Source organism: Lactuca virosa, chromosome 4 (assembly GCF_052849685.1).
Source record: "Lactuca virosa cultivar CGN04683 chromosome 4, Lactuca_virosa_CGN04683_v6, whole genome shotgun sequence".
Classification (NCBI taxonomy): Eukaryota; Viridiplantae; Streptophyta; class Magnoliopsida; order Asterales; family Asteraceae; genus Lactuca; species Lactuca virosa.
The window spans coordinates 205,537,761-205,546,714 of NC_136429.1; positions in this window are offsets into that span (position 1 = coordinate 205,537,761).

Consider the following 8,954-nt stretch of genomic DNA (forward strand, 5'->3'; position numbering starts at 1 on the left):
CCAATAGCAAAAGCACCATACCAATTAGCATTGACAGAGATGAAGGAGCTTATGACGCAACTTCAGGAGTTATCAGGAGTTATTGGAAAAAGGTTTCATTAGACCTAGTTCGTCACCCTGAAAGCTCCAGTGTTATTCGTGAAGAATAAGGACGGGAGCATGAGGATGTGAATAGATTATAGAGCGATGAACAAGGAAATGGTGAAGAACAAGTACCCATTGCCAAGGATTCATGACATGTTCGATCAGCTGCAGGGTGTGAGCTATTTTTTAAAGATCGATCTTAGGTCCGGATATCACTGGTTGAAGGTGAGAGAGAAAGACATCAAGCAGACCGCATTCAGAATGAGATAAGGATGCTACCAGTTTTTGGTTATGTCGTTTGGATCAACCAATGCTCCAACATCGTTTATAGATCTGATGAATAGGGTTTGTAAACATTTTTGCGATAGATCTGTAATAGTGTTCATCGATAACATTCTGATTTTCTCAAAGAGCCAGCAGGAGCATGGCAAGCACTTACGAGAAGTATTGGAAGTTCTAAAGAAGGAAAAGTTGTATGCAAATTTCTCCAAATGTGACTTTTGTATCTGAGAGGTGCAATTCTTAGGTCATGTGGTAACCAAGAAGGTATAATGGTTGACCCATCGAAGAATGAAGATGTGATGAAGTGGGAATGACCAAAAAGTCCCACTGAGATTCGTAGCTTTCTGGCCTTAGCTGGATACTACCGAAGGTTTATCTAAGGATTTTCTTTGATAAATTCTCCATTGACAACTTTGACACATAAAGGAGCTATTTACACATGGAGTGAGAAACACGAAGAAGCTTTTGAGAAGCTAAAGAAGCAATTTTGCGAAGCACAGATTCTTGCTTTTCCCGATGGAGTTAGAGACTTAGCAGTTTATAGTGATGCATCTGGAATTGGGTTAGGTTGTGTTCTGACCCAGAGAGATAAAGTTATAGCATATGAATCCAGACAACTGAAAGACCACAAGAAGAGATACCCCACTCATGATTTGGAGTTGGCGGCAGTGGTTTTTGCACTAAAGATATGGAGACATTATCTTTATCGCACAAAGTGTAAACTTTTCATCGATTATAAGAGTCTTCAACATCTCTTTGATCAAAAGGAATTAAACATGAGGAAAAACCATTGGCTAGAGTTACCCAAGGATTATGACTGCGAGATACTTTACCACCCTAATAAAGCGAATGTCGAAGCAGATGCTTTGAGTAGAAAAATAACCTATAGAGGAAAAGGCCAAAATCCTTAAGGATTCAAATTGTCTCATCAATTTTAGAAAGTATCAAGAAAGCTCAGAATGAAACTTTGGAAGGAGATAACCGAAAAGAAGAACATTTAGGTAAAATGTTAGTGTTTGGTTCAAAAATTCAAGGATTAAAGGTATTCCAAAATAGAATAAGATGGGAGGAATGAGGGATATTATTTTGGAAGAAGCTCACAAGACTATGTACTTAATTCATCCAGGCAGCACCAAGATGTATAGGGATATGAAACCTTATTACTGGTGGCCGATGATGAAGCTCGATGTTGCCAAGTATATGGTCGAGTGTATGACCTATGCGAGAGTCAAGGCACAACATTAGAAACCATATGGGAATTTGGAACCTTTAAACCCATGGGTTAATGGGAAGACATCACCATGGATTTTATGACCAAGCTACCCAGGACGAAGAATGACATGATTTGGGTGATTGTGGATCGCTTCACGAAGAGTGCACATTTCATAGCAGCCAATGAGAAGTGGTCTATGGAAAATCTTGCAAATGTTTATGTGAAGGAGGTAGTAAGAATTCAAGTTGTTCCATTGACAATTATGTCAGACCGTGATAGTCATTTCACTTCTAGGTTTTGGAAGAGCCTATAAGAAGAGATGTGTAGAAAACTATGTTTGAGTACTGATTACCATCCATAGACTAATGGTCAAAGAGAAAGAACGATTCAGACACTGGAAAATATGTTGAGAGCTTGTACCTTAGAGTTTATTGGTAACTAGGATGAGCATCTACCATTGGTGGAATTTTCCTACAATAATAGTTACCATTCAAGCATTAAGATGGCACCTTATCATGCGATGTACGGACATAAGTGTCATATGCCGTATTGTTGGCTTGATGCCAGAGAGAAGTAGTTTATGGGTCCCGAGATTGTCCATCGGACTACTGAGAAGTTGAAAGTGATTAGATAAACGATGCTAGCAGCTCAAAATTGTCAAAAGATCTATGTAAATAAGAAGCGAAAACTGATTACTTTTGAAATCAGGGACCAAGTGTTGCTTAAAGTATCACCAAGGAAGGGAATTATTAGGTTTGGAAAGAGAGGGAACCTATTTCCAAGGTTCAGTGGACCATTCAAGGTTCTTTAGAGGATTGGAAATCAAGCTTACAAGTTGGAATTCCAGAAGAATTGGAAGGTATTCATAACACCTTTCATGTATGTTATTATAGGAAGTTTGTGGGAGAAGTTCCCGATGTGATTCCACTTACAGAGATGAGGATTGATGAGAATAAGAGGTTAATCGAAGAACCCGAAGCGATTGTTGATGAAAGACGAAGAAGTTACGACATATGATGATCGAATTAGTGCTCATGTGATGGAAACATACATCTGGGCCCAATATTACTTGGGAGACAGAAAGCAAAATAGGAGTCGCTATCCACACCTGTTTGTTGATGCATGATTCCGAGGACGAAATCCTCTTAAGGGGGAGAGAATTGTAACGTCTGCGTTTCTCGATAGGCATTAAAGATTTGATATAATTGTAATGGTCAATAATTATAACCTTTATATGAAGTAAATAAAGAGATTTATTGAGCATCATGTCTTCTATGTGTAGTTATATGTGCTTAAAGTGATATAATAAAATAGAAAATAAAAATTCGGGTCTTAAACAGAATAATAATTAGGCCAAATAAGCTTGATGAAAGTCGAAGTAATCATGATGAGGATTTCGGGGATATAAGGAATGCTCAAATCGGACTTAGAACGAAGAAGTTACGATTCATTGAAGTTTTGCGTTTGACTCGATACGACATTGAGTTTCGTAAATAGTGAATCGGAGATAGATCACTTATTAGTCTAAGTGATCTAAGCGAAAGTTGTAGTAATCGTAAAACCGAGAGCGTGCATATAGAAAACGTCTAAATATGAATTCATGAGAGGAAGTTATAATTTTTCTAATATTTCAGCGTAACTATGTTAGCATAGAAATAAAAATTTTGATCGGTTGATTTTTAGCGGAAACAATCTAGATGAGAGTTGAAGATCCTTTTTACTACCGATCTGTCGATATAAAGACAGTCGGAAACGGACGTCGGACGAGAGAGTTATGAATTTTTAACGGACTTTAACAGTCTAAGCCTGTTAAATATATAACTTTAAAAATAAATTCAAAATTAGCCGACAGGGTCTAAATGAAAATTGTAGATCTTGTCGATAGCTACGCACAAACATAAAACGGGTCGAAAACGGAGCCCCGTATGAAGAAGATATACGCTTTCTAAGCTTTTATAAATATCTTCACGCAGTTGTGCGCACAAACAGAGGGTGCGGCGTGCCTCTGATAATGTACGAGATTGCGACACATGTCACCACAAGATTTTGACATGTCACATTCCGACATTTTGCGTGGTGCGCTCCGACAGAGTACGTGACGCTTTCGCTTTTTTTGCATATAAATAGATTTCGAAGTTCATAACTTTTCCACACCTTCCACTCGATTTCTCTCGATTTTAGCCCAAGAATTCCCTTAGTTTTGAATTTTGATGAAGCCCTGCGACCCCTGGGAGCTCGGAAAATAGTAGCTATCAAGTAGAAGCTCTGTCAGTGCAATTCCGGAACTTCTGTGTAGGAAATCGCTCTAAATTTAATTACTCTATACATTATTTTAGTGTAATTTATATTCAAATTCATATTCGTTGTTATGAATTTATAAATAAGATTTTTCAGTTATTCCAACGTAATATTACGGATTGATCTACTTATGGGGATGATGTCTAGGTCAGATTTAGTGAGGTGTTTAAAGTGGGATTTCCAAACATTATACTCTATATACCAAACGAACCATATTAATTAGTCATAAGAAATATTAAACTATGACTTAGTGATAATTGAACCTAGGTCACATCAAAGAAAAAACCAAGTGGTGAAGCGACGCGCTGCCCAACTTTCCAGTCATCCACTTTAACAAGTGAGTACATAGTTAATTTCAGCTTAGACATAGATATAAAGTATCTAGATGATTAAATGTTATGTGTACCTATTATCTGTATTACTTGATATTTGTGTTAAATGAATTATATGATCTTACTTGATTTAATTATATATGTATTTTAATATATTTACATAAAATATATTAGGTAGTGATGGGTGATGAAAATGATGAGATGATGATGAGAGGTCTTGACTTTTGATGAACCAGTCATCTAGTAGAGTATAGATGACGACCACAGATTCTTATAGATAGTCCAGTGGAATGCTGGCATGCTCGCAACCTATAGGTGTTATTGAACTATATGTTCATTGATATACTCTATCCCCCCATGGTTGCCTCATGGATACATATTGCTAAAGGAATACCCCGAGCAATATTATCTACGCGTTTATGACGATGATCCTTAGGATAGGTCCCTTGAGATCAGTATCCAGGATCAATATGTGAGAATAACGGGAATGGGTAATTGGGTGAATTATTTATTGTGGATTATATAATTAAAGAATTTAATTATTGTGGGTTGAAACCCTATGTGCTCACCAGGCACCCAAGTCTGACCCACTTAGTGTATTTGTATCATAGGTAGCAGTACGAAGGCACTTGGATGATGAATGATTTGAGGATTTTGTAGGCCATTAGTACAATAATATATTGTAAGGCCTATTCAGACTTGTTTATGCTTATGTATATATATTGACGATAACATCCCATGGTTTAAAATATAATCGAAATAGATTTCCTTGGAAATGCTTTGATAATAATATTAACATGTTTTGGGAACAAATTCCTCAATAAGTTTCACACTCTGAATAAAATAAGCATAAAGAACAAGTTTAAAATTGGGTATGAAAATGGGGATGTCACATAGGAGTTCGTGATATGTTTATGTTATGAGAGATAAGTTAAATTGAATAATTGCACCATGAAATTCTTAATTTGGCCGGTAAGGGTCATAAATCCTAGTTCACCGGGATTATCGATTAGGCTAATGGATTAAAGGGTTAAGTTGTCTAGCAGCAATATTTAGGAACTTGGATAGTTTGGTAAGAAATGGTTACCGAGTTTAGCTAGTTGTCAGATAATTAATCATTTTGGTTGATATAATGGTGAGTTTAGACAAGTTCTAATGAATTTGATGTAATTTCCGAATAGGTTTGGAAAAGTGATGAATTGGAAACAGAGCAGTGTTGGAAGCCTGAATAATAGTTAGTATTCACTAATTGACCAAGTGACTAACCAAACTCCTCTTCTAGAAAAATGTTATCTAGATGTGTGTATATTATCGTGGAATGATATGTTGTGCGGTAAGAACTTACAAGAACTAAGGGTGGTTTAAAAATGTATTAAACTGGTATGAGTGCATTTGATAGACGATTATTGCTCTATATGGTGACAAACTGAATTAGTTGAATTAAGGGTAAATTACACCGTTGGTCCCTCGTGCATATTCCAGAAAGCGTGTTTAGTCCCTATTTCCAAAATTTAACTCATGCAGTCCCTCGTTGTTATTTATCTTCCACGGTTAGTCCCTATGCACGTTAACTGTTAAATGCTTCCGTTTAAGCTACCCATGTGCCTTGCACGCAGGGGCATTTTCGTCTTTTCAGGGTTTGTGTACATGAACCATTATGGCGCGACTTCGATAACCGATCATTTCTCGTTTCATCCTCCGTCGACCCTTAGCATTGCACAAGAAAACCCTAGTTTTCTACGATGGTGAACTGGAGGATTAGGCAAGAATGGGAGGAATACGATCTCCAAAGCTCATACGGTAAAATTTTCTACATTTTCAGTTGATCATCCATTATACGTTCCTAAAAGGTAAAAAAATTTATTTGATTTTTTATTTTTTGGGTTCGCAGCTGACAATCCATGTATGTTCTCGATACGATTGAACTATGGTGGAGTTTTTACGAAGTTTCCAGGCAAGAAATACATAAAGGGGAAGATGAAATATATTGATGGCATTGATAGTGACTTGTTCTCAGTGCATGATATGGATGAGATAACGGAATTGCTTGATTGTGTGGAACCAGGTAAAAGTATTTACTACCATTTCAAACGACCAACCTGCGATTTAGATTTTGGGTTGTATGCTTTGGGCTGTGACGAAGATATAAACCACTTTAGGTCATACGTTTATAAACACAAGGTGATAGAAGTGTATACAGAGTTTTGGGAAACCAAGCTGCATACGTATCAAATGTCCCCAAACCCTGCAAAGATAAAGATACACGAAATTCCTGAGTCCCTTTGTCGTAAAAGGTTGTTATTGACATGGTCAATTTCAGGGGATGGTCCTAGTGAAGAAGCCCCTGTTTTGAGAATGTAGAAACTATGGACCAACCCCCTAGTACATTACCTGAAACAACCTTGGAACAACCCCCTGTTACATTGAGTGAAACAGTTGATTCAACCCCTGCCTATATACCAAGAAATGAAATCCCTTTGACTAAACCAATGATGGGAAGCACATGTCCTAATGTTGATGGGTGGGATGATACATTTGAATGGTGTGAACCTTTTGGTGGGACTCCTATGGAACAAGATGAACCAAATATTGAAAAAGCAGGTGAAGACAGTCAAGCTAGTAAAGACAGTCATGATAGTGAAGACAATGAAGATAGTGAAGACAGTCAAGATAGTGATTACATAGTTGATGAAGATAATTTGTTAGATGATCCAGAGGTTTATATGAAGAACTTTCACCTCAACATTGACAAAGAGGTGGAGTGGGTTGGAAGTTTTCCTGATGATCGAGATGAAGCAGTAGAAGGTGATGAAGAATTAGAGGTTATAGACACTGAAGAATTAGTATCTAAATCTTCATCAGATGAGGGTGAAGCTAGTAAAAAAGGAAGAAGATAAGAGATTTACAAAGAGCACATAAGAATGAAGCAGCTGCTGTCAAAGATCCATTTTACATCCACCAGACTTTTAGCACAGCCAAGGAAGTTAAACAACAAATTTATCTTCATTCCATACAGAGTAGAAGGGAGTTAGACTTCGTCAAGAATGACAAAAACAGGATTAGAGTGGTTTGTAAAGGGACAATACCAAACCTTGGGATATTAGAAACAGGTGGGGCCATTGTGAGTAATGACAAAGTGGTACCAAGTCAAAAGAAAAAGAAAGTCAAAGATGGTTCTATTCATAAATGCCCATGGGTCCTACTAGTGAGTAAGTGGAAAAAAGACATTAATTAGACTGTTAAGACCTATGAAAAGCAACATACATGTCTTCAAACAAGGAAAATTAGGGCATGCAACTACAAGTTTCTCTCTGAACAGATTATTGACACAATGGAGTCAAACCCAGAAATACCACTTAGAGCATTACGTGAGATGCTTGAGAAGAAATACCAAGTTGGATTGTCAGACATGAAAGTTCATAGGGCGAAAACGAAAGCCATGGAATCAATTAGGGGAGATTTTGCTGCTCAGTACTCGTGTCTAAGAGACTACTTACATGAGGTGCAGAGTAGAAATCCAAACACCACAGTCAAACTTCAAGTGCAAAGTGAACCATGTTATGCATCTGAGACCAGGGTATTTGAATGAGTATACATTTGTCTTGGTCCACTGAAAAGTGGCTTTGCAGCAGGGAAAAGAGATTTACTAGGGCTTGATGGTGCATTCATGAAGGGTCCATACCATGGTATGATCCTGACAGCAGTGGTATGTGCATAATCATTTTTGATTAATGTTTGACCATAGTTAACTGTTTGCTTATTACTATGTTTGACATGATAATTCAGGGTTTAGATGGGAACAATTGCACATACCCTTTGGCATATGCAGTTGTTGAAGCAGAGAACTTTAATTCATGGACCTGGTTTTTAACTAACTTAGGAGATGATATTGGTTTGTATGCAAACTCCAACTTCACTTTCATATCAGACAGACAGAAGGTAACTAAAGTTCTCCATTCATTTTCACCTGCATGTTTTACAATTCAATAAGAAACTTCACTCTTTTGATGATTTAGGGGTTATTGCCTGCACTTGAGAAACTTTTCCCAGCAGCAGAGCATAGATATTGCCTAAGGCATCTTCATGAGAACATGAAACATAAATGGAGGGGCAAGGAATTCAAGGATTGTCTTTGGAATTGTGCAACATGTACCACCATACCACAATTCAACAGTGCCATGGAAGAACTAAAGAAACTTAACAGTGAAGCATATGACTGGCTTAATTCTATTCCACCTAAGCACTGGTCCAGATCCCACTTCTCAAGTATATAATATTATGTTGATAAGTGTATAATTTTTAAATATAATCTAATACAGTTGTGTTATATCACGGAGGGCACATTGTGATGCTTTGTTGAATAATATGTGTGAGAGTTTGAATAACAAGATAGTGAAGGGTCGTGATAAGCCAATTATCAGTTGCTTGGAGTTTATTAGGGAGTATATCATGATGAAAATTGTCATGGTTCAAAAAGAAATTGACAAAGGTAATGGCCCATTAACTCCTACAGCCACTAAGACCCATCAAAAAACTAAAGAAAGGGCAGTACAGTGTAGGGCAGTGTTCTGTGGCAATGAGAAGTACTAGGTTACAAGTGAAGGTGCTAATCAGTATGTGGTTAATATGGAACAACAAAATTGTTCATGTAACAGGTGGGAACTGACAGGCATACCCTGCAAACATAGTATAGCAGCTATATGGGATATGAGGCTTAACAATGAAAATGTTGGAATACCCGAGAC